The sequence below is a fragment of the Saccopteryx leptura genome, unplaced genomic scaffold (assembly GCF_036850995.1).
Source record: "Saccopteryx leptura isolate mSacLep1 unplaced genomic scaffold, mSacLep1_pri_phased_curated manual_scaffold_57, whole genome shotgun sequence".
Lineage (NCBI taxonomy): Eukaryota > Metazoa > Chordata > Mammalia > Chiroptera > Emballonuridae > Saccopteryx > Saccopteryx leptura.
The window spans coordinates 121,721-147,331 of NW_027095739.1; the positions used below are offsets into that span (position 1 = coordinate 121,721).

The following is a 25,611-nucleotide window of genomic DNA, read 5'->3' on the forward strand; positions in this document are numbered from 1 at the left end:
GCCCCATAGAGAGATGTACTGGACTCAGACTACAAAACCCATCTCCTCTTGACTAACTATCATCTCCGGGACATCACATCTGAAGGGACAGGTACCTGTGAGAGTGCAGGTCAACTTTGTGCCTGAATTCTTCCCAAGCCTGTGTCCTCACACAGCATCTCGTGTCATGGTGCCTCATGCCCACATGGCGGCTGGCAGTGAATTTCAGACCATGCTACACAGCATCAGTTAAGCCTCACGGTGCTGACACTGAGGGTGGGAGGTGTATGCAGGCCACTCCCTCACAAACTACACTGGATACAGGGATGCCAAAGAACTCGCTGCTTCCCTCAGGGGGCTGCAAAGGGGTGAATGTGGGTGGGGTCATGCAGGAGCAGGAATCAGACACAACATGAGAGCTGAGGGGACATGGGCATGACGTGAGGATCCTGTGGGTCTGGGTGAAGATGTAGAGAGATCCACAGGTGTATGAACAGGGAACACAGAAATGGATCTCATGACCCAGGAGACGTGGACAGCCAGGAAAAATGTGATTAGAATTATAAAATGCAGACTTGCAGAAGCAAGAGCTTCACGACCCCAGAAGATGCACTTTGGTTCGTCAGGTCACTGAGCTTTGTGGCTGGTTGAGGCTTTTTGAAAAGAAAAGAGGTAGCAGCCATGTGTTGGGGGGTGAGACGTGAAGAGAGGGTGAAAAGGTGGACAGAGGGACAACAGAGTCCCATTAGGACAGATCAGATATCAACTCTAATAGAACATTCAAAATCAAGATGTTTTTCTTTGGAAGTTCTGTATAAGAAGAATCAATAATTTGCTGATATTGGTCAAAAGAGAAGATAAATCCAAAGCTTATCATTTTATTACCCTTTGCAACATTAATTACCTTATTTCCAACATACACAATTTGCATCATTGGCCATATCTTAGCATAATAAAAATAGTATGATTTAAAAGTATTCCCTAAAAGTATTTAGTGTCTTAGTGGTGTCCAAGGTAAAATATGAGTTGAACAAACTTTTTGAAACATGTTCCTGCTCTGTTTGTGTGAGAGTTATGTGCATAACTTTTTAAAAATTATTTTGTGACATGTTGACGTTACTTAGTGAGATAGCTAAGTGTATTATTATTCATAATCTGTTTATTTTGTTGTGAGTGTGTACCAAGTAAAATCTCAGTAAGTTACTTCTTCAGGATCCTGAAGTATTTACCAAGAGCTACTAAAATTTTCTTTGCTGACCTTGTGTTTCAGAACCTTACAACCACAGACACATTTTTTGTGACAATGGGCCAGAGATGATTCTTTGTGTTCATTAGCTGATCAGTGGAGGAAAATGAGAATATAAGAGGCTAGAACTCGGAAAAATCATTGACCCTAGGCCTGAAGACATGACATGACATGATAGATACACACAGATAATTCCAGAAGGAAAGTGACAAGGACAGCCAAGCTGGGGAAATCAGGAGAGTTTACCTGTGGCTCTCAGGCTTGGCTTATGTCCTGGAGGGGCACAGTCACAATGGAATCAGAGTCAGGCTGATTCTGATGTCATCTGTGACCAGGCCCCTGTGATGTGGACATTTTCAGCAATGGCACAAAGGTTACAGAGGGAGAAATTGCTTTGTTTGGGGCTCAGAAGGAGCCCCAATATGGACTGTGTGAACAGAAGATAGTTTTGGGTGCTTCACTCTGTCTGGGCCTCACTTGACAGAGTGACAGGTGAAAGAGAGAAGCCCAGGTGTAGTGTGGAGGTAACCATGACTGCAGGGTCTTAAACTTCCTTTAACTTCTTACCACCTCTGTTAAGATGAAGCAATCTCTCTATCTCTCATGAGAACACCTAAATTTCAGTCACAGATCAGAGTGCTGGCTTGGAACTGATCAGTGCAGGGATATCTGAATGGCCAGGGAGCTGAGCTACAGTCCATGTGATGGAAACAGCCTGGCTCATGCCCCATGTCCGATCCCAGTGTCCACCATACATGTCCCAAAGTGAACTAAGGATTGAATTGGAAGGCAGAGTGTTGAGAATAGGGGGGACATATTCTCTGAAATTTCTACATTTTCTTTTTTATATGGACCACAAATCTCACTGAAACATGGCTGGTTGTGACTAACACAGTTGTAAATGGACAGACTCTACGTTACCTAAACCAATGTGACAAGACCTTTCCTTATCTCAAGGTTGTTGACAGGGAGATGGTGTGTGTTACTGGGTCTGGTTACCTTGAAAACAGGATTCCTCGTAAGTGGTCAGGGAGGGACCACCTCTCCTTCCCTGGGGTTCATCATGGATATGGGATGCCTGTGACTGCAGAGACATTTTGTGTCCATGTAGGAAACCAGCCTGTAGAAAGAATATTTCTGCTTGTTTGTTCCCGCTCATCCCCAGACAACATCATCCCCAACAGTGGGGTGAACTTTCCTGCCCTGTCCACTTAGCACCCTGAGTCCCTAGACCAGGGGTTGGAAAACTTTTTGGCTGAGAGTCATAAACGTCATATATTTTAAAATGTAATTTCATGAGAGTCATACAACAACCCGTGTTCGTTAGGCATTATCCAATAAAAATTTGGTGTTGTCCCAGAGGACAGCTGTGATTGGCTCCAGACACCCGCAACCATGAACATGAGCAGTAGGAATTGAATGAATTGTAATACACGAGAATGTTTTATATTTTTAACAGTATTATTTTTTTAATAAAGATTTTTTTCTGTGAGCCAGATGCAGCCATCAAAAGAGCCAAGGCTGGCTTGTGAGCCATAGGTTCCCGACCCCTGCCCAAGACCTACGTCCAGCATGTGGTAGGTCTTGAGTAAATGGGGTGGATGCACATCATCTGCAAAGTGAACTGTCCTGTGCTCTGAGCCCCTGGTCTGTCCTCACCCCTTGATATAAATGTAAATGTGTCCCCTCAATATCATGTGGTAAAGCCCGGCCACAACGTGACTGTCTTTGGAGCAAACACATTGAAGGAGGTAATTAAGGTAAACAAGGCCATATGGAGGGAGTATCCAAATCAAGTAGGGCTGATTTAATATAAGAAGAGGCAGAGAAATATGCGGTGAGCACACACAGAGAAAGGCCATGTGGGAACTCAGCTATAGTGCAGCCCTCAGCCGAGGAGAGACACCTCAGGAGAAACAAAACCTGCCAACACCTTGATCTTAGACTTCCAGCTTTCAGACCTGTGAGAAAATTTGTTTCCATTGAATAAGCCGCCCAGTCTGTTTCTTATGTTACAGTGGCCTGCGCTAACATGTCCTCATGGACCCAGGTAATCTCCCCTGGCAACCAGGGATTTCTGCTCAGTTTGAAAATGACAGACTATGCATTGCCACCAAGGACAGGCTTGAGGGCAGGATCTGAAACTATAAGGGCACATTCTCGAGACAACATCCCCTTGGTGGCTCTCAAACAACAATTTTTGTCCAAAGCAAAAGGGAAGAAGCTGTCTTGGCAGAATATGGGTCTCTCACTGAGGCGCCAACGCAGGGAGAAAACAGGATTGTGTCTCACTTCCCCACTAACCTGGAGCACAGTGGGAGCTCTGAGGCTGTCGTCACAGGGCTGTTGTGACAATAAGTCTTGTCCTCAGGCTGAAGCCCAGTGATGGTCAGGGAGCCTGAACTGCCAGACTCAGAGACAGAGAATCAGCTGAGGACTCCTGAGGGCGAACTGCTATCTTTAAAGAAGGAATCAGCTGCTGTCAGAGGAGTGGGGACTGCCCAGGGGGACCCGTTGTGGGAGACAGCAGGTTTTTGTCTCACTTCCCCACAGGCCTGCAGCACTGTGGGAGCACTAAGACTAGTGTCAGAGGCCTGGCAGTAATAATCGGCCTCGTCCTCAGCCTGGAGCCCAGTGATGGTCAGTGTGGCTGAGCTGCCAGACTTGGAGCCAGAGAATCTCTCAGGGACCCCCGGGTCACGATTACTATCATAATAAATGAGGCGTTTGGGGGCTGTTCCTGGGAGCTGTTGGAACCACTGCACAGGGGTATGACCCCCGATGTTGGAGCTGCTCCCAGTGCAGGAGATGGTGACCCGCTGTCCTGGGGACCCAGACACGGAGGGCGGCTGAGTCAGCACAGCCTGGGCCCAGGATCCTGGAAGAGGGAGAGACACAGAGATGCTGATTTTGGGTCGGGAGACAAGAGGACAAAGCAGACCCCATGTGTCTTCCCAAAGGCCCTTTTCTTGTCCTCAAATCCAGTTACCTGTGAAGTGAGCAATGAGGGTGAGCAGGAGAGGGGACCAGGCCATGGTGGGGATCATCCCTGAGTCCTGTCTCTGTGGCCCCACAGCTGAAGCAGAGCTTTCCCCACATCTCTCCCTGCCCCTCTTCATATCCTATGAGGGGGAGGGGCCAATCATGCAAATGAGAGTCTTCCCCCAGGTTTTTACTCTTCACTAGACCCTGTGCCTGAAGATGAGTAGGGGTAAGACTCAATAAGAAGACAGCTGTGAGCCCTGAGCAGAGAGCCTCAGGCAATACCAAGTAACAGGTCCCAGCTCTGATTCCCCCAGACCTTCAGAAACAGTCCCGGTGCGTCCCCTGGTGCCCAGGCCTAGGTACAGCATGGTGTGACATGGTGACTAAAGCCCATCAGAAACAGCCCCTGCCTCCCCAAAGCCCTGTCCACTGACCTCTGCTTTAAGGGAGCACAGGTGTCCCCTTACATGACCTCACCATCACTTCAGGACACGTTTTATATTCTATGCAGACTCCTCAGGTGATTCTTTCCACGAGGCCTTTGGCTGTCCAGTGGTCAGAACTGAGCTTGTTTTATTTATGTTATTTTTCTTACAGCAGGATCAGGTGAAGAGCAGTGACTGTCCCATGGAGGCGTGTTCCTTTTCCTTGTAATTAGATTTATCCTTAAGTGTTTATTTTGATGCCAATATAAACTGAATTTGGGTTTATTTATTTATTTATTTACTTATTTTATAGGGAGAGAGACAGACAAAAAGGGAGAGAGATGAGAAATCTCATCTCATAGTGGCAACAACTTAGTTGTCCATTGATTTCTCTCTCATACGTGTCTTGACCAGCAGGATTCAGCCGAGCCAGTGATTCGTTGCTTATGGAAGTGACTTTGGGCTCAAGGGAATGAACATGGAGTCATGTCTATGATCCCACACTCAAGCCAGCAGCCTCAGGATTTTGAACCGGGGTCCTCAGTGTTGCAGGCCAATGCTCTATCCACTGTGCCATTGCCTGGTCAGGAACTTTTTAATTTTTGATGGTTTATGAGGGAAAATTTATGAAAAACTAATAGATTTCTGTTTTGAGTAATTCAACTACTTCCTGAAAATGTGACAACAGATGTTACTCTAAGTTATATCTGGACCCAGTTAAAGCAAGAATGAGTACTGTGGTCAGGGGAGCACAGAAAGGTTTTAGTCTCATTTCCCCGTGACTCTGGAGCACTGTGTACATATCACTGTTACTTCCCATGTAGCACAGTAACAGCACGCCTCGTCCTCAGGGAGGAGCTCAGAGATGAGCAGGAGCCCCGCATTAGCCGAGGTGTCTTTGGATCCAGAGAAGCAGCTGGGGACCCCGGAGCCCAAATCCATACTTATGTAGTAGGAAAAGAGATACTGAGAGAGTTTCTTGGCTTATTCTGGAACCAGTCTATACCATAGCTGCCAACACTGAAGCCACTGCTCAGGGTGCAGGTTAGTGTGGCTGATGCTCCAGGAGACACAGAGAGGGAGGCAGCAGAGTCAGCACAGGCTGGGACAGGGAACCTGCCATCACCGCACTCAAGGATGACAAAGCAGGAAACATGGTAAGGTTTCCCAGGACACTGAGTATGAAGGAAATGAATCTGGGAAATGAGACCTGGTCCTCGAGACCAGTCTGTACCTGTGCAGTGAGAGAGATGAACGAGGTGGGGAGCAATCCAGGTCACAGTGCTCACCATGGCTGGAGGCTGTGAACGCTGAGTCTGTCCCTTGATAGGAAGCACCTGTTGTCACCTCCAACTTGGAGCAGTGAGCAAAGGTTCAGGGGACATTGAATTAGAAACATTCAAGTTTAAGGTGTTGGAGCTCTGAGAAGATCCACAGCATCCCCTGGTGACGTCCTCCAGAAAATGTTCCATGGTGGTGAGGATATACAGAGGGAATACTATATATGTTTTTCTTTATTTTCTGAAAATAAATAAATACTGTGTCACCTTCTTTTGAGCCCCAGCAGAGATATTTCTTCTTTAATATTAACAATTCTGTTCTCAGTTCTATAATTTCTATTTGTTTTGTTTTTATGACTTCCTTTTTAGTGCTGATTTTTCTCTTCTTTCCCATGTGTACCAAAAGCACTTGTTTCTCATCGAGTGGATATTATCATTGTTGCCTAAGAATATACGTCATATAATTACAGCATCTGTGTCATCTCTGTGTTAATGTCAGTAGACTCTTCTTTCTCATTCAAGTTTTGATTGTTCTGGTCCTTGGTGTGACAATTGGCATTTTTACTGGACCCTGGACATTTCCGGATGCATCACTCTCCCCTGGTTCCCATTTACTCTCCCTTTAGTCAGGCCCCCTCCCGCTGAGTCATGGCAGAAGGGCAGGGGGTTCAACTCCCACTGGACACTGGGTGTCCCAGCAAAGGGGAAACAATGACCCACCCCTGCTCTGTCCTGCTGACACTTTCCTGAGGACAGTGAGGCGAGGGTTGTTACCAACTGGTTCCCACCAAATGGGGTGTGAGACAAGTCCCCTGCTTTGGCACTGCTGACTGAGGGAGGGAAGCACAGGAGTCCATGGACGACCTGGGCTCAGTGGGGATGGGCGGTCTGAATCACGGATGGGACCATTGGTCTGCAGTCTAACTGTTCTTATCTGGTTATAAAAACAGAAACAATTTGGTTTCCAGAAATATGTTGAAAACCATTCTTTCTTTATTTTATTCATAATATTTATGTAGAATATTTATATTTAGCTACTTCAATGACTGATAAAACTAATACACAAAGTAATCTGAGTCTGGATTTGTGTTTCGAGGAGGTCTGAAGCTACACTATACTGACAAACACAGAATTAAACAGAACCGACCTCACATGTTGTGAGATAATATTCACAGTGTAGAAGAGTGCTGCCTTTTCAATAGGTTGTAATTTATATTAAATATTAATGTCACTGTGGGTTTAAAAGAAATTGAAATTTTATGCTTGAAAATATTAGTTTTTAAGAAAGGTAATATATTTTTAAATAAAAATAATAGAAGCTCTCCAAATTCAACCTCAAGTACTGTGCACATCCTATCTGCAGTGTGGCGCCAGCAGGTCATTCCCCAGAGCCTCGTGGTCTCACCTGAGAGTAGCCGGCCCTGGGGAACCAGGTCCCAGATGCGGAACTGCTGCTTTCCTTCTCACAGAGCCCAGCAACATGCAGGAACACATTATAAACTGGTTACATGGCCATAATGCTCTATTAGTAAACCAGCAAGAAAAGATATTGTTATGGTTGTCATAAAGATAGATCACCATGAGTACAGGAACCCTCATGGTTTGCAGCACAAGTGACAGACAAGTCAAAACCTAAACTGGCTTTGGTCACAGTCAGAGAGAGGGCCAGGATGGGTCACCGGGGAGAGCTGGGAACATGTTTACCTCACTTCCTATGCAGTGAGAGTTCTCTGTGGCATTGAGTTGTATTGAGTCATGTGCCCGTGATGGTCAGCCTCCTTGTCAGCTTGGAGCCCAGAGGGGTTCTGGGATGTCACGTGCTCATACAAGATCTGGAGAAGAGGCTGAACCCCTGAGGGTCAGTCACTATTCTCTTATGTCACAAAGCAAGAAATCTGCCCAGGAACCCTTGGATCCATTGCCATGGTAATCCTCCATGTATGTGCCATGCCTAGTGCAGAAGAAAGCTACCTACATCTGGGCTTATCAAGACCTTCACAAGGGGGACAAACACAGGAGCCAGAAAAGAGGCTGAACTCTGGGACTCAGTCACCTCTAACCTAGCTCACAAGGTAAGAGATCTGTCTGGAGCCCTAGATAAAGACAGGTGTACTACTCCCTGTGCAAGAGAAAATGACTTTTGATCTAGGTTCATCAAGATTTCACAGGGGGAGTGACACAGGCACATTTTGGGGAGTTCCTGCTATGGATGTCCCACTGCTGGGGTCCCGCCCCGGAGGGAATCCAGAGGTCCCACAGAAATGGACGACATCAGCACGAAATGAGTGAGAAAGCTGAATTCTTTAACTCATCTGCCAGGCATCTCTGCAAATTGCTAGTACAGCGTTATTTTTATACACTAAGTTATAATTACATGTTATGCAGAATACATTGATTAATAGTTGTTTTTGCTTTTATGTGGATAAATATTCCAGGAAGTGGTTAGTACATTTCTTTAAGCTATAAATCAGGTGGTAAGCCATTCTAAGTACAGTTATACAATAACTTGAGCAGCAACAAAAATATTGGAGCAAGCTTCTAAAAGGTCAGTATTGATTTATAACTGTACCTTACCTAATGGACTATTGTCTAGTAAAATTATGTTTGTCTACTATTTTCATGTACCAGTTAAGGTCTAACTTTATTTTTCTCAGAGTGTTCCACTACCTGAAGGTCAGGTATGTAAGAGGAATGGAAAGTTTTTCTATTCTTCTATAGTATGAAAAGGCTAGGGGGGTTTATAGGCTTTTCAGTGAAATTCACACCCTCTGTCTCATTTCCAGAGAAATTACTGTGAATTTGCAGGGAAAGCACGGTGCGACTATTAATTTCAGATGCTAACCGTGTGCCATAAGTGATAGCACAAACACACACAAAAGAGGAGGGGAGAAAAATCAAATAAACCCAAGAAGTTAGGGGGGAGTGCCGCTGTGCCTCTTCCTCATTGCTGTGACTGTGTCAACCAGCAGCTGTTGATCGGCCCCCGACATCCCAGCTCCAGTGGGCTGTGAGAGGAGAGGACACAGTCAGTGCCCAAGCCCCCTCTCTGGAGTCCCCACAGCCCTGGGTGCTGTTGGCTGTAAGAGTGCTTTGACCACGGACCCACCTCACCCCTTCCCTGGAGCGGGCTCTGCATTTCCCCAGCAACAGTGGAGCATCCCCCGCCCCTTGTGACCCTAAATGGGGTTTCCTGGCCTCAGACCCAACATTTCCCCTTTTGGTTCCATCTCTCCCTGACTTCACAACTGAAGATGCAGGGACCCAGTGAGGTTGACAGGCCAGCTCTGCTCCTGGGGTTCCTCCTGGGCCTGAGTCTTCACCCTGCATCTCATGTTCTGTGCCTTGGCCCAGGGACACTGCCCCACAGCCGGTCCTGAGCTCTGGAGGCTGGTGAGTGTGGGACAGCTACCGCTCGGACCTCTGGAAGAGTAGAGTCCACACTGTTAAAAATTGTCCACTTATAGGAAGGTCCAGGACTTGACCAAGAAAAAAGCTCAAAAGTCTCTCATTAATTCAAAAGAGCTGTTCTACAGGCTATGGGGTCTATTACACATGGAAAACAGGCAAGATTTCTGTCATCACTTCTTTTGGTTTTATACTCTTTTCCTGAGACTTCAGAAATGTAGACTAGAAAATGGAAGGTAGACCCACTATGAGTCACATGGTTCTTGCACGTATCATCTGTATAGCAGTTCATACAAGTGATTTAAAATGTGCATTTGTCATGAACCAAGGCCAGTAGGTTGAGGTTTTGCCTCACTTCCCCATCTTGTCTGTCACTGTGCAAAGCATTATTGCGCCCAATCATACAGTAATAGTCCACCTCGTCCTCAGGCTGCAGCCCAGAGATGAGCAGGAGCCCCACATTGGCCGAGGGGTCTGTGGATCCAGAGAAGCGGCTGGGGACCCCGGAACCCTGGTGCTTGTCTGAGTCTGAGTAGAATCTCAGGAGATACCGAGGAGGGCTGCCTGGAATCTTCTGGAACCAGTTTATACCATAGATACCAACACTGATTTTGCTGCTCAGGTGCAGGTGAGTCTGGCTGATGCTCCAGGAGATGCAGAGAGGGAGGGCGGCTGAGTCAGCACAGGCTGGGACAGGGAACCTGCAGACACAGAGGTGCACAGGTGATGGGGCTGAGACCTGTTTAAATTCTTCAGGTTGACCTAAAAGGCTTGGGAAAGCTTGGAATTGATATTGGATTTCCAAGTTCTGTCCCCACCTGCGCAGTGAGAGAGGAGCACGAGCAGGAGAGGGGTCCAGGCCATGGTGCTCACAGCCCTGAGCCCACAGTGGGGCTGGGCTGCCCCAGGCCTCCTTTTCTTCTCCCCCCTCTGCCAGAGGAGGGGCTGTCCATGCAAATGTGTGTCCCTCAGTGACAGCCCAGCCCCTCCCTGAGCCTTGGTGCTGAGCTCAGCTCACACCCAGACTGAGGAGGATGGAGGTTTGCTTCCCCCCTTGGGAGAGCCCTGGGAGGAAGCACCTTATGAAACAAAACAAATGTCCCTGCACAGGGGACTCTGCCGGGCCAGAGTGGTCACAGCTGCTGAGTCTCCATCAGTGAGCATAGCGTGTAGCCCCAGGCTCAGGCTCCTTTGATTGAATGGTCCTCACTGAGCAGCTGCGTAGAGACTTCAGCAATAACCCACTGCATCCCCGGATGTTAACCAGACAGACCTCCCCATGGCCAAAAGCCCTGTGAGCCCAGCTGATGTCTGCAGCTCAGCATTTTTCTCTCTTTTCAAATATCCATGATCTAATTCTGATAAATTGCCCATAACTACTGTAGAGTCCCTCACTCCAAGGTGGAATCCCCACCTATGTCTCAGTCCTGACTGCTGAGATAAACACGCCTTGCATATTGATGACCCTGTCAGCCTCATGGTTCGAGCCACAATATGTGCCCATTCTCCACACCTCCTTGTACCACTCAAGGTGGCCAAGTGTAGGCTGTACCCCAACTCCCTGGGAACATGCAGACCCCTCCGTCTGGTGTTGTCTGTTGTTTGTCTTCCCTACATTTCATTCTTTGCATGATTATCAGAGTTGTATTTCAAATATGCACATCTGATGATGCCCCTCTCTGATTATAAATCTCCCATGCACCCCCCTTTACAATGACTAAGTGAAAATCTTGAACATCTCATGCAAGGTCTCCCTGGCCTGTCAGCATTGGACCCTGTCCCCTGCCTCCTCTCTCCATCTGTGCCTGTGATGAGCACCAGTGGACCCGGTGCTGAAACACACCTGGACCCTGGACCACAAGGCTTCCCTCTGGTTCAATGCTTGTCACTTTCCTACCCCAAGTCCCCATCACTCATTTCACAGGCAACATACAGAAATCTCTTATCCAGTTGCAATCCTGGTTAAAGTACCAGCTTAGACCTATTAGATGACAACTCTTAGCCAGTCAGTGGGCAGGGCTTGGCCAGCTCTGAAAGAAGAACTGTGGCAGGGTCTACACTACAGCATCTGCTAGACTCCATCTCTTGCTGTGTTTAGACCCACCAGTTTCTGATAGAGCTCCCGGGAGGAGCTCCTCTAGCAATGTGTGTGGTCTGTGTGCCTGAGGGAGGCCGGACTGCAAGACACCGTCCATGGGAGGAACCACAGGCTCTGCTGCTGGAGCTGCTCTCAGACTAGACACCTGCCACCTGTCCTCTTCTTCCTCCTCCCATAACACATGCCCCTCCCCTGGGGCAGCACCTGGTCCAGGTGTCTACCTGCTGGGGGTACCGGAAGTCTGTTCCTTATGTCCATATGCTCAGAACCCAAATCCGTCTAAAGATGTGGGCTGTTGCTGTAGCTGTCCCCTTGTCTCAAAATGGGCAGAGGAGACATGACAGGAGACCCCAGGAAGTCAACCCCAATGTGTTAGAGCAGCTATAACTCCCCTTGAGCAGGATGGTTTCCTGAAGTTGAACTTCTCTTGATGGTGTCTCATGAGCCGGTGGAACTGCACTTGGAATTTATTGTTATTCTTGCTGTGTCCTCAGGGGTAAGTGTGCCCAGTCATGGTCCACACCTGCAAACTCACAGAGAACAGCATTGTGGGAAATGGAGGCCCAGTCTCCCAATTGGACCCCCACAGTGATGGGAAGAGTGGCTGCTCATGCACCTTGTCCCCGTGGGATTCAGACAGTGTCCCCGTTCAGGACAGAGCACAGCACAGCAGTGATGAGTCACGTTTATACACTATGGACACGGTTCCCTGACCTTCAGGACTTCATGTCAGAGTGGGAACTTCTGCTACATTTGCAGCTTTTGTGAACTTGATGCCCTCAGCCCTGTCACTGGATGTGTACCATCCTGCTGTCCTATGTCCCAGGGATGCTGCAACAAAGTACTACGGGCTGAGTGACTTAGAGAACGGGACATGAATTCTCCCTCAGTTGTGGGGTTAAGTCTGAGATCCAGATGTCTGCAGGCCAGGGCCCATGAAGGCTCTGGGTAAGTGTTTTCTTGGCTCTTCCTAGCTTCTGGGAGCTCCTGGCAACTCCTAACATCCCGCAGCCTGTGCTCAGCCTGTGTCTCTGTCGTCACACCTCAGCCCTGCAGGGAACACGCCCTGTTCTCAGAGCCGCTGTAGGGAACGCGCTCTATCACAGAAGGGCCTGGATGATGTGCTTTTGTGATCCAGATACATTTCTCAGGAACACAGGGGGGATTTGCCAAATAACTGGATATAGATGGAGGAGGGGGAGCTTTATTCTCCAGAGTAAAAATGATTAACATAAAAATTTACCTTAGCTATTAAATTTTATAAGACGTTATTTTTGGATTTTTCCCATTTTATTATTTTAGACTTTATCCAGAGTCATGGAAAGAGGAACTTTTTCATATTTTTATTATGTTTCTACTAATTTCATTGCAGCATTTATCTCTATAAATAAAATCATAGCTCTATTATATCATTATTATTAACTTCAGAATTAAAAGCCGAAGTGAGAGGTGATAATATTTATTTGAGATAAAAATCATTGCAATCTTGGGCCATACTCTGAGACAGGAAGCCAAATTATGTCCAAGTATGGGGTGAAGGCCGTGGTTTTACGAGGACGGGGAGGGAAGTAATCACATGAGAAGAAGGGAAGTGTTTCTATTGGTGATAATAAGCCAAGGAAGGGATTTCCGTGGGTGAAAATAAGCTAAGTTATTCTTTAGCTGAACAGGGCTAAAGACTGTCTAATTTTCAGGCCTGAAGGCAGGATGTGGGCTCTCCTGTTAGCTTTGCAGACAGTTGTTTGGAATATACGCTCACTTTGTCACAGCCCAAAGATTATTTTCTCCTCAAATCCTACAGATGTTTGTGAAGGAGGATGTGCAGGGAAATTTCTCTGGGATGGAAACCCTGACTCTATTTGAAAGTGGCTCTGTTTCTGCTGGGTTTTACACTATATTATTAAGTTTTGTCTTGTTACTAAATGCTGGCCAAGCAACATTCTGACATGATGTGTTGCGTCCATGTGTGTATAACTTCCCTTCTGTTGCTTCTGTCCAACCTATGCAAGTGTTAATTATATTGGACTTGTTTTTAAGACCACTTTGTTTTCATAAAATGATGAGTTAAAACCTTTCACAGCTTAGAAAAATTGATTTAATAGCCTCCTCTGGGGCCACAGAGAACACACCTGTGAGCCCACATTAGTGAGACGCAGCCTCTGTGAAGAGGAGACGGGACATTAGAGCAGAGGGTGCACTGAGCCAGGGGTTTGTCTCACTTCCCCACCTGCATCTGTCACTGTGGAAACGGCTGCTGTACCACAGAGCACAGGAATATTTGGCCTCATTTTCGGGCTGGGCCCACAAGAGGATCAGGGCAGATTTGCCCCCATCGATGGAGCCTGAGAACCTGGCGGGGGTCCAGGAGAGCTTATTGCTTGTATCATAAATCGGTGTCTTCGGAGCTTGGCCAGACTCCTGCTGGAACCAGTATGGATAGAGACTGCTAGTGACCTCTCCAGTTGCTGGAGCTGCAGGTGAGAGTGACTGTCCCTCCTGGGGACACGGTTACAGAGGGCTTCTGAGTCACCACAGCCTGAGAACTGCACCCTGAAATAAAAAACGGACAGAATCAGGAATGAAGAATGAAGGCAGAGGGACCTCTTCAAAGGCTGGTCTCTGAAATGTCCATGGACCTGGGCAGAGAGTGAGGAGTGGAAGGAGGAGGAGAGGAGTCCAGGTCATGGTGGAGACTCTCCTAGTTCCCCAGGTCTCATGATGGTGCTGGAATCCGTGGTGTCCCTTTATCTCCTCAGCACCCTGGATAAAGGGTATGTTTGCTGGAACATTATGCCAATATGAGCTCACAACACCGTCCACTTCCACGTCCTCAGCACAGTTCTCAGCTTCCCTCTCAGGAGGAGGCTGTGGTGGTTGTGAGCTCTGAGACTGTCTCTTGAGAGAAAGTATCTGCTGTCAGCTCTACTCAGGCCATGTGCATGGACACAGGGCCCATTCAGTTGGAACCATTTGAGTTGGCTTCAGGCCTTTCTGCACTGAAAAGATCCACAGCGCCCCCTAGTGATGTCCCCTAGGGAATATTCATGGTGCTGAGACAATGCAGAAGTAATGAAGTTGGTCCTTCTCTAAAAGGAAGGAAGGAAGGAAGGAAGGAAGGAAGGAAGGAAGGAAGGAAGGAAGGAAGGAAGGAAGGAAGGAAGGAAGGAAGGAAGGAAGGAAGGAAGGAAGGAAGGAAGGAAGGAAGGAAGGAAGGAAGGAAGGAAGGAAGGAAGTTTGCCCTCCTTGGGAGGGAGGGAGGGAGGGAGGGAGGAAGTTAGTTTGACCTCCTCCTAACTTCCTGAAGAGAGGTGTAGTTTATTTCACCTATTCTGTTTTTCATTTTTATAATTTCCATTACTTTTGTTTTTATGGCTTCTATTTAAATTCCGAGTTTCTCTTCTCCATCAATACCAAGGATGCTTGTAGCTGCTCGTTCCATGGATTTTAGGATTCTTTCTGAATAATATCTGACAATATTTCCTTATCTGAGTCATCACAGGATTGATGTCAGTAGATTCTAATTTCTCATTCAGGTTTTTAACTTTCTGGTTATTGATATAAGGAGTGCTGAACTTTACTGGGTTCTGGACATTTTAAGACTGTATTAAGATCTTCTGGGTCCCATCTATTCTTCTTTGATCAAGCCGTCCTCCTGCTGAGCTGCGGAAGAAGGTTGGGGTGCGCGTTCAGCTCTCACTGGCCCTGCAAGGGTGGGTCTCTGACTCCACTGCCCTGTGCTGCTGACAACTTCCTAGGGACCGTGGGACAGTGATCTCAGCAGCTGCTTACCATCTAGTGGGAGTGTGACACGAACCCCCTGGTGGACCATACTGACCTTAGGAAGGGAGTCGCAAGGATGAGGGGAGGTGCTGTGCTCAGTCGGGGTGGGCGCTCAGCTCCCCCATGGGCCTTTTCGGCCTCACTGACAGCAGGGAAGGGAGGGAGCACTTGTAGCGCTAACTCCTCTGACTCACACCACTTTTTCAGTGCTATTAATGCTGGCCAGGGTTCAAGGCTGTGTTCTCACTGGTCCCCCGACTCACCAGCAGGGGACGCCAGAGCACACACTTGGTCAGCCTTGCACCACCTCCTTCAGTCTCATTGCTGACAGATGTGGTTGAAGTTCAGCTCTCTTCTCTGCTGCTGGACTCATGCTGAAGGCTTTTAACTATTTTTTCTGGTTAAGATAATGAGGAAATCGTTCCTCACAAAATATGTCAGGGAACATTCCTTTCTCCTGTTTTCTTCAAAACTCTGCGTACAATATTTATATTTTCCACTTAAATATATGCTATAATTAACAAACAGAGTCAACCTAAGTACATTAATGTCCATGAGAAGGTCTGGAAATATAGTGATAAAGTAATTAATAATACGCAATGACAAACTTGGGAATACAGAGAATTTATTTCTCATTTTATTAGACATTATTTATAGAATACAAGCAGGGTAGCTTTCACTAGATTGTGTTTTTACATCCAACATTAATATCATTGTAGAATTTTTTAAAACTACATTTTTATTTTTAATTATAAATTAGTTCAGTGGTTTCATTTAACATGCTTTATTTTGAAATAAAAATAGGAGAAGCTGTTCACATCTAATTTTGTTTATTTTCTCAGATGTGGCCCTGGCAGACAATAAAGTACTTCTTCATACCCCGTGGTCTATGGGTGCTCGTCTGGGAGCCGATGGTCCTGGGGAAACAGGTCCTAGATGCGGGACTTGAATGTTTATTGTCATGCCACCTGAGACTCCGAGGGATTTTTTTAAAACTGGATGCATGGAGATTCTGTCTCATCAGGAAGCCATTAAGAAAATTTGATATTTTTGTTGACCTCATAAATACAGACAACGGTGAGAACATGAGGCCTCCTGGTTTGTAGCACAAGTGACACAGAACGCCTCTGTCCAAGGTCTTAAGGTAGTGGCTTGGCCAGGAAGACCTTGACATCATTTTTATTGGAATCTCCAATGTGTTGCTACTTCCTGTGCAAAGAAGGTCACCTGGATGGGGTCACCAAGAGCTTCACAGGGGGTGTGACATACGCACTTATTAGGGGTGTTCTGCTTCTGATGACCCACAGGTCAACCATCACCCTGGATTGTTTGAAAGGTCAAATGAGATTCAAGAAAAGACACAGTTGGAGTCTGTGGGCTCAGAAAACCCACTCTGGGGAGTCCCCATGGCCCTGAGTGCTGCCGGCTGTAGAGTGACTCAAACACAGACCCAACTCACTCTCTTTCCTGGAGCGGGCTCTGCATTTTCCCTCCAACCGCTACCCTCTCACCCTCTCATCCCCCCCGAAAGATTTCCTGCCATTAGGTTCCATATGTCCCCTTTGAAGAACCACCCCCGTCCCTGACTTCACACTGAATACTCAGGGCACAGCGAGGGCGCCAAGCCAGCTGGGTCTGGAATTCCCCCTGGTTCTGCGTCCTCCTCCCAGATTTACCATCTGAGTGCCTTGTCTCTGGGACACAGTGCTCCTCACTCAGCACTGAGCACGGGAGCCTGGCAGGGACAGGAAGTCCTCTCTTTTGACCCCTCAAAATGCAGTTTATTTTTGGAATATTTTTCATCTGTGGGGATGGTCCCTGGACTTTGATCAAGAACAGAGCTTGGAAGTTCTTGTTCTTTCTTTCAGTGAGAAAGGACAGTTCCACCAGCTCTGGTTCTGTTACACCTGGATAACAGGCTACATTTCAGCATCAACATGAATATTTTGTTTTTGGTTTTCTTTTTCCTGGGACTTCAGAAACATAGCATAGAAAATTGATAGTACATCATTTATGAAAAAGAAGTATCTTCCAAGTAAAGTTTGAATATATACAAGTAATTTTAAAATGTTCAATTGCTGTGAACTAAGACTCTGGGGAGGTCGACATTATGTCCCACTTTCCCATCTCTGTGTGTGACTGTGGGAAGCACCAATGTGACTGGTTATACAGTAATAGTCCACCTTGTCCTCAGGCTGGAGCCCAGAGATGAGCAGGAGCCCCGCATTGGCCGAGGTGTCTTTGGATCCAGAGAAGTGGCTGGGGATCCCCTCGAGTCCTAGTTCTTATCTGAGTCTGACTTGAACCTCAGGACATACCGAGGCATACTTTCTGGTTTCTGCTGGATCCAGTATATGCTGTATCCACCAACATTGATGTCACTGCTCAGATGCAGGTGAGTCTGGCTGATGCTCCAGGAGATGCAGAGAGGGAGGGCGGCTGAGTCAGCACAGGCTGGGACAGGGAACCTGCAAACACAGACACTCATAGTTGGGGGGGGGGCAGAGACACAAGTAAATGTGATCAGGATTATGAACAAGAGGAGAGTGAGTTTTGAAAATGTCCAGTGTTTCTAAGACCTGATCCTACCTGTGCAGTGAGAGAGGAGCACGAGGAGAAGATGGGTCCAGGCCATGGTGTTCACAGCCCTGAGCCCACAGTGGGGCTGGGCTGCCCCAGGCCTCCTTTTCTTCTCCCCCCTCTGCCAGAGGAGGGGCTGTCCATGCAAATGTGTCCCCCAGTGACCGTCAGCCCCTGCTTCAGCCCTGGCGATGAGCTCGGCTCACACCCCAGACTGACAAAGGTATTCTGTGGCTTCACCCTTTGGAAGCACCCTGGGAGGACACACCTGCTGAGACAATACAAATGTGCCCGCTCAGGGGACTCTGCCAGAGCAGAGGTGACATCTCTGAAGCCTCATCAATGAGCACAGGCACTAGGCCACCATCCAGGAGCCTTTGTCTAAGTGTTGTCATTGAATACCTTTGTGGTGATCACCTGGCAGTCTCACCGCGCCACCTGTTGGTAACATGACACATACACTCCCCTGGCCCAAAGCCCTGAGAACCCAGTGGGTTGTGCTACTCGCCAGGTTGCCGTCTATTCACACAGCCATGGTCTGATCCTGATGCAATGGACTCATTAGCATTTCACTTTCAAGATCCACATCTGTGATATGCACAGCGATATACATATGTGACAAATTAATTTGTTTTCTCTTCCAATAAATATGTTGTAAATTAAAAGTACAGTGAAGTTCTTGTCCAGTGTCGCATACGAGGGAGCATTGGTCAGGCTTGAAGAGCTCCCAGGGGCTGGTCAGGGAAATAACGGGCAAGGGCATTTTCCAGGAATATTCTCTGTGGCTTATTCAAAGAAAGACCGTTCAACAAACCTTTCAAATTACAGAAGGCATTTACAGTTTTCATGGAGATTTGACTTGATATAGTGATTAGTAAAAAAAAAAAAAAAGAAAAATGCTTTGGTAAACTTTACATTTCCCAGTAGAGATTATTTACAGCACATTGTGGTTTCTTTTTTAATTTTTGAAATTAACTTTATATTCTAACATTTGTGTGATCTGCTCATATGTGTCAAATGATTCTCATACTGATTTAGTCTTCTGTATCTGAAAATGTGTTTATATATTTTAAAAATTCCTACCTGTATTTCCTTACATATTTTCCTTCATAGCGTCTTATTTTAGTAACAAGCTACATGTGAGAGTGCTGTGTCTGCAGGCGTGAATGTCCGGAGGTCAATGCAGAAACCACCACTTCCTCACTGTGTCTTTTTAAATTGACTTCTTATTTCTCAATTAAATTGGACATTAAATATTATATTATATTAGTTTCAGATTAGACATTATATAACTTATTAAGTGATCATGTCAATAAATGGGTTGCCCATCTGACACCGTCCACAGTTATTAGACTATTCTGGCTGTATCTCCGTGCTGTATCTTACATCTGCGTGGGTTCTCCTTTAAAGAGTATCCATTTGGAATGTTGTTTATAAAATAATTTCTGTGGACAGCTCTGATAATTTTTTCTAGCATTTATGATTTTTCAGTTCATTCACTGAAATGCTTTTTAAATTCCTAGTTCTTGGTGAGCAAATTTTGCAGTGGAGCTTTTTGTGTGTGTGTGACAGGGACAGAGAGAGACAGAAAGAGGGACAGACGGGGACAGACAAACAGGAAGGAAGAGATGACAAACATCAATTCTTCGTTGTGGCACCTTAGTTGTTTCTTGATTGCTTTCTCATATGTGCCTTGAGGGGTGGGGTGGCTACAGCAGACTGAGTGACCCCTTGCTCAAGCCAGCGACTTCGGGCTCAAGCTCATGAGCCTAGCTCAAACCAGATGAGCCCACAATCAAACTGGCGAAATCAGGGTTTCCAATGAGTCCTCCGTGTCCCAATCTGATGCTCTATCCACTGCGCCACTGCCTGGGTGGGCTGCAGCGGAAAACTTTTTCATCAATATGAATCCCATTTGTTCTGTGAATTATATATTCAATGGAAAAGAAATTTTTGGAAATAAAATTTTAAATAAAAGTTATAACCAAACATCTTTCTGAAAGCAAACAAATTGCTCATGGAATGAACCTATAATGCATGTTGTACATTTATTACTGGAATATTCTCCAAAACACTCCAATCTATATTCATCAGGAAGACAGCCAAAGCCTCTTCTGTCCCCTTTCTTAGCCTTGGATTTGAGGGACTGCCGAGCTCTCTCTTGGCCTCTGAGATTTGGGAAAACATGATAAGAATATTTTGAGTTCTTTGCAAGATCTTCTTCTTCTTTAAGATTCTAACTTATAAAAAGTTATGCTATAAAACATTGAAAATAGACCGTTTGACATTCAATTTTAATATTTCCTGATTAAAGCTTCCATATATAAATATGCTGATATATATATATATATATGAGTAAGTAGAAATATTTACTTAAAATATAGCAGATTAAATGCAAGTGCTTACAATACTTAAATGAGCATTTCAATGCACAAAAACACAAAGACCTCACTGGGCAAACAAGCAGAAGTTACCAACTCAGAAAACAATTTTAAATTATTTTAATATGTTTATTCTCATTAATGTAATCATTTTAAAAGTCTAAGCATTATTTTTTAATTTCATAAACTTAGCAAGTACTAATTACAGATATAATATTCTTGATGATGGGAATAACATGGTAGTAAAATGTGGTGCATTAAGGTCTGCTTATGTTCCTGATGACAGTTGAATTTGGTCACTGCATTTTGTAAGACGTAATAATAAAAATTAAAATATTCTGTTGTACCATTTTTTAGATGCTGAAATGTTCAGACTCTAGTTCTATGCCTTAAAGTTTTTCTTGAGAATCTGAAACAAAAATGTCAAGAAAAATGGAAAATTGTATTTATTCTGTAATTAAGTGTAGTAACCTCATGAAAAATGAGAAATTTATCATGTTGCCCACATTACATGTAAATGAGGTAAAGTTGTCTTAATGTTGGGCAGCTCTGAAACTTTGTTTTTACATAAGAGTAAAAGAAGAATAAAAAATGAATAAAAATGGTGGTACAGTGTGTCTTATTTTGTTCATAAATAGCTATAATAATCACAACATAGATTACTTTATATTTTTAATGTTTTTAATTATGATTTACATTCCATATAATTTTATATCAGTTTCCCATGTATTGCATGGTGTTAGACAATCATACACATTGTGAATGTCCTCCCGATATTTTCAGACCCACCTGGCACCACACACAGATATTATGGCACAAATGACTGCATTTTCTAGGCAGTAATTTACATCCCTGTGACTCCTCTGTAACCAAAAATCTGTACTTCTCAATCCCCCCCTCTGTTCCCACAGTTCCCCACCCCACTCCCCTCTGGCCACCACATTTCTCAGGTCAGACCCAAGGAAAGTGTCCCAAACCAGAAGGCAATGGCAGCAGGATTGTGAAGCTGTGGTCCTGGTGCAGGAGGAAGGCGTCCTAGAGGGTGGAGGGAGAGCAGGTGCAGCACAGTGTCTGACGAGGGCTCCATCAATATCTTGGAATGATCCTGAGATCCCCTTGAGATGGAGAAGAGAGGGGGCTCTTACAGAATCTTCACAGGGCTGAGGAAGGTGACACTATTGTCCCTTGTGCTAAAGGAGGTCACACACAGTCACATCTCACTCTGGAAAGGACTCTTTTTACTAAGCATCTCTGGAGCCACAGACCCTCTTCCTCTGAGCCTCACGAGGGTAATGACAGTCCCCACAGACAGGTCCCAATGAGCAGATGTAGAAGGAAGGTGACATAATCTTAGAGCTGCTCCCCGAAGATGAGTGAGGTGTAAGCGGGACCCAGTGACTGATCTGAAGCACGCAGAACACCCAAATCTGTGATGTCAAAAACCTGCTTTCTGATCCACATTTCCAAAGAGGGAAGCACAGGCTTAAGACCTGATGTATGCCTGTATGCATATTAAGAGGGTGCAGTATTAACAATGAAAGAATGAACATAGTGACTAAGAAAAATAAGAAGACATTTGAATGTCCACGCATAAGAGAAAGAGTTGCTGACTGAAGAGGTGAAAACACATGTCATCCTGAGTTGTACTTGGTCTCACGCAAAGCAAGGTTGACAGGCCCAGGATGGAAGAGCACTGAGTGGTTTTAGTCACACTTCCCCATGGCCATGGAGCACTGTGTAATTCTTACTGCTGCTGTCCCATGTAGCACAGTAATAGTCCGCCTCATCCTCAGGCTGGAGCCCAGAGATGAGCAGGAGCCCCGCATTGGCCGAGGCGTCTTTGGATCCAGAGAAGCGGCTGGGGACCCCGGAGCCCTGGTACTTATCTGACTGAGTCTGAGTAGAACCTCAGGAGAAACCGGGGAGGGCTCCCTGGCTTCTGCTGATACACACTATATGGTAACCCTGAACAACAAAGCCACTGCTCAGTGTGCAGGTGAGTCTTGCTGATGCTCCAGGAGACGCAGAGAGGGAGGGCGGCTGAGTCAGCACAGGCTGGGACAGGGAACCTGCAGAGAAAGACACTTGTCAGTGATGGGGAGGGACCAGGGGAAGTTTCTCAGGAGAGTGATCATGAAGGGAATGAACTTGGGAAATGAGGCCTGGTCCTCAAGGCCTGTCCCCACCTGCGCAGTGAGAGGAGCAGGAGCAGGAGAGGCGTCCAGGCCATGGTGCTCACAGCCCTGCTGCAACCCCGGAGCTAAAGTTCTGTTGCCCAGCCTTCTTTTATCTTCTTCAGACCTCAGAGAGGAGGGGCTGCTCACACAAATTTGTTTTCCTTCCTGGAGAGTCTGCACCACACTGACCACCCCCTGCAGTCTGAGCATGGTTATTTACACAAACTGATTCTGAGGCTGAGTATCAGCTTCCCCTTGGGAGAGTTGGAAGGAAGCAGCTGTGGGACCTTTCACAGACCTGTGAGCCAGAGACACTACCCAGCCCAGGGTCACAGCCCCTGAGTCTCCAACAGCAAATGGGCACCAATGCCTAAATAGTGTAGACAGAGTTCAGGGGATTGTAAGCAGGGGCACCATGACCCTGGGGAAGACCCACTGCGCCCCCTGCTGCCCACTGATCGAACTTCAGATATTTATTGAAATGATGGTAGAGATGCAGGCCTGTGAGACAGGGTCTCAGTATTCCCCCAACATCCATGGGCCACAACCCCTGCTCTGTTCGAAGGTAACTGATATTAATAAACAGCCCTTTCCATTGAGGGAATTCTTTTTTTTTTTAGAGAGAGATTTTTTTTTTAATTTATTTATTTTAGAGAGGAGAGGGAGAGACAGAGAGAGAGGAGAGACAGAGAGAGAGAAGGGGGGAGGAGCTGGAAGCATCAACTCCCATATGTGCCTTGACCAAGCAAGCCCAGGGTTTCGAACTGGCGACCTCAGCATTTCCAGGTCGATGCTTTATCCACTGCGCCACCACAGTTCAGGCATTTTGAGGGAATTCTTAAACTACTCTGAGCGAGAGGGGTGGAGAAGGTGAGCACTGCACTAGACAGGACTAAGGGGGTGAGAATGCAGAGGGCTCTGGCATCAATGGCCTGAGTGGACACAGGGAGGACGTGACTGGCCATCTGGGTCTGAATCGGGAGTGAGGATCCTGCTGGGGGACAAACGAAGCACCGAATATTCTGCAAAGATGTGAGGATTCTTATAAGTTTAGCAGAGTTTGCAAACACTCGGGGACATGAAATAGAATTAGTTTGGGGGGTTGATGGTGGATCGTGCAGGTGTCCACTGCACTGGCCTGATGGCGTTAAAGCCTCTGTGTGGATCACAGGAATTTTAGACAGACTGGTGACAACTTCTGTCCTCAGGAAAGGATTGAGATATATTTAGGACAACTTAGGTGTAATTTTCATATAATCAACCACCCTTAATTAAATGTGCAATGTAGTAAGTTAATAAATGTATCTGTAGCCGCAAAAGTGTTTATATGTCCCCTTCGAAGTCTTCCCTCCTGCCACCCAGTCCCCAAATTTGGGGCTATCTCTAATCTTCTTTTATCAATTAAAGATAGTTTACATTGCATAGAATTTTAAATACATTGAATCTCATTTTTCTTATTTTTTTCTGATTTTCTTAATTTAGCATATTTCTGAGGCCTCGCCATGGTTAGCATTTACTAGCTCTTGCTCACTAAACAGTGTCCCCTCAGACCGCTATCCCACAGTGTGCGTACCATCCATCTGCTGACAGGCATTTGAATTGTGTCCACACTGGACTACAGTATAAATACACACATTCATGCATATGTGTTGCTATGTGTCTATTATGAACCTAAATGTTTAATATGTTCATTAGTGAATATAAATCTTAACATATAAATTCATATATACTATAAATAAGTAATGTTGCTATACATATTTGTGTACAAGTCTGCATGGATACACACTTTAAATTTTGTGGGTAAAAACAACAGCTGAATCATAAGGAAAGCATACATTTAATCTTATTAAAAACTGTTATACAGCTAGTGCTTGACTTATGACCACGATTGGTTCTGACAGACCAGTCGTAACATGATTTGGTTGTAAGTTGAGTAGGCTATACATACAGTATTGTGAAATGATGTTATAAAAATCTTTAAGTCATATTTTATCATAATTTTTTCATTATGATTAAATATCATAATTTTCTTTGTTCACTTTATGCCATTTGTATCATCTCTACACCATTTTGTTTCTTATTTTTACATACGTCATGTTTAAGTAAAACACTGCATTACCAGTACAACTGGTTTAATATTTGCAAAGACAATTTCCTCTTGGTAGACATCTTGGGAGGAGTTTGATGAAAAATATCCAAGACACAAAACACAAATTGCTGTACTGAGTGGGATAACAGTTGAAATGGTGCACGAGGAGATGGTAGTGCTGCCGGATGCTGGTCTGCACTGTCCTACGCCCAGCTGGGCAGTGCTTGCACTGCCAGATGCGGAAGAGTCATGGCTAATGATTGTGGTCCTAAAGTCAAATGGTCGTAAGTTGCATAGGTTGTAAGTCGATCGATATTTGTACTATATATTTTAATTTATCTATTGATTTGAGAGAGGAAAAGAGTGAGAGAGATGAAAGCATCCTTCTGTTCCTGTATGCGCCCTGACCGCGGATCTAACCCTCAACCTTGGTGGCTCAGGATGGTGTGATAACCAATCATGCTGTCTGGCCAGGGCATGTTTTCTAAATCAGTTTATTAAATTCACATTCCAACCTGAGAATTATTAGGCCACGTCTCCTCTAAAAACTGGTCTGATCAGAATTTTATTTTTGCAAATTCTCATACACGTGTAGTGATTGTTTGGTTTTAATTTCTATTTTCATATTATGTAATGATTCTGAACATCTTGTCATGTCCTTATTTGCCATCATATATCATCTTTGGTGAAGTTTTGCCCAAATTTAAGTGAATTGTCTTCTAACTATCAACTTGTAGGAGTTTTTTATACATTACTGATATAAGTCCTGCATAAAAGATTTGGCTTTACATACACTGTATATCCTACAAGTCTCTCAGTTGCCTTATGATCACCTTAACAGTATCCTTCAAAGAGCGGGGGATGGAGTCTAATTTATCAATTACATTTTTATGCATGGTGCATAGTATCTCATTGTAGTTGTAATTTTCTTTTTGCTAATAACTTATATTGTTAATGAGCTTTTTCTTCAGTTGATTATTGACCATTTATAAATATCCTTATATGAACTGTTTGTTAAAATCTTTAGCCCATTTTAATGTGTCATTTGACTTTTTATATAAAGTTGTAGTAATCTTTGATGTACTTTTTTACTTTAAATATTTTATCAGCATCGTTGTTGTCTTTTAACATGTGCACACACTGTCACACACTTGAATGATCTGCTTGCAGAAAGAGATTTGTATGC

The 25,611-nt window shown here is 45.3% G+C and overlaps 1 long non-coding RNA gene across 1 annotated transcript in view; it reads right to left on the reverse strand.

Moving 5' to 3' along the window:
• The window catches only part of LOC136387063 (uncharacterized), a 165,840-nt gene that overhangs the window by 88,901 nt on the left and 51,328 nt on the right, over positions 1 to 25,611 (reverse strand). The window lies entirely within an intron of this gene.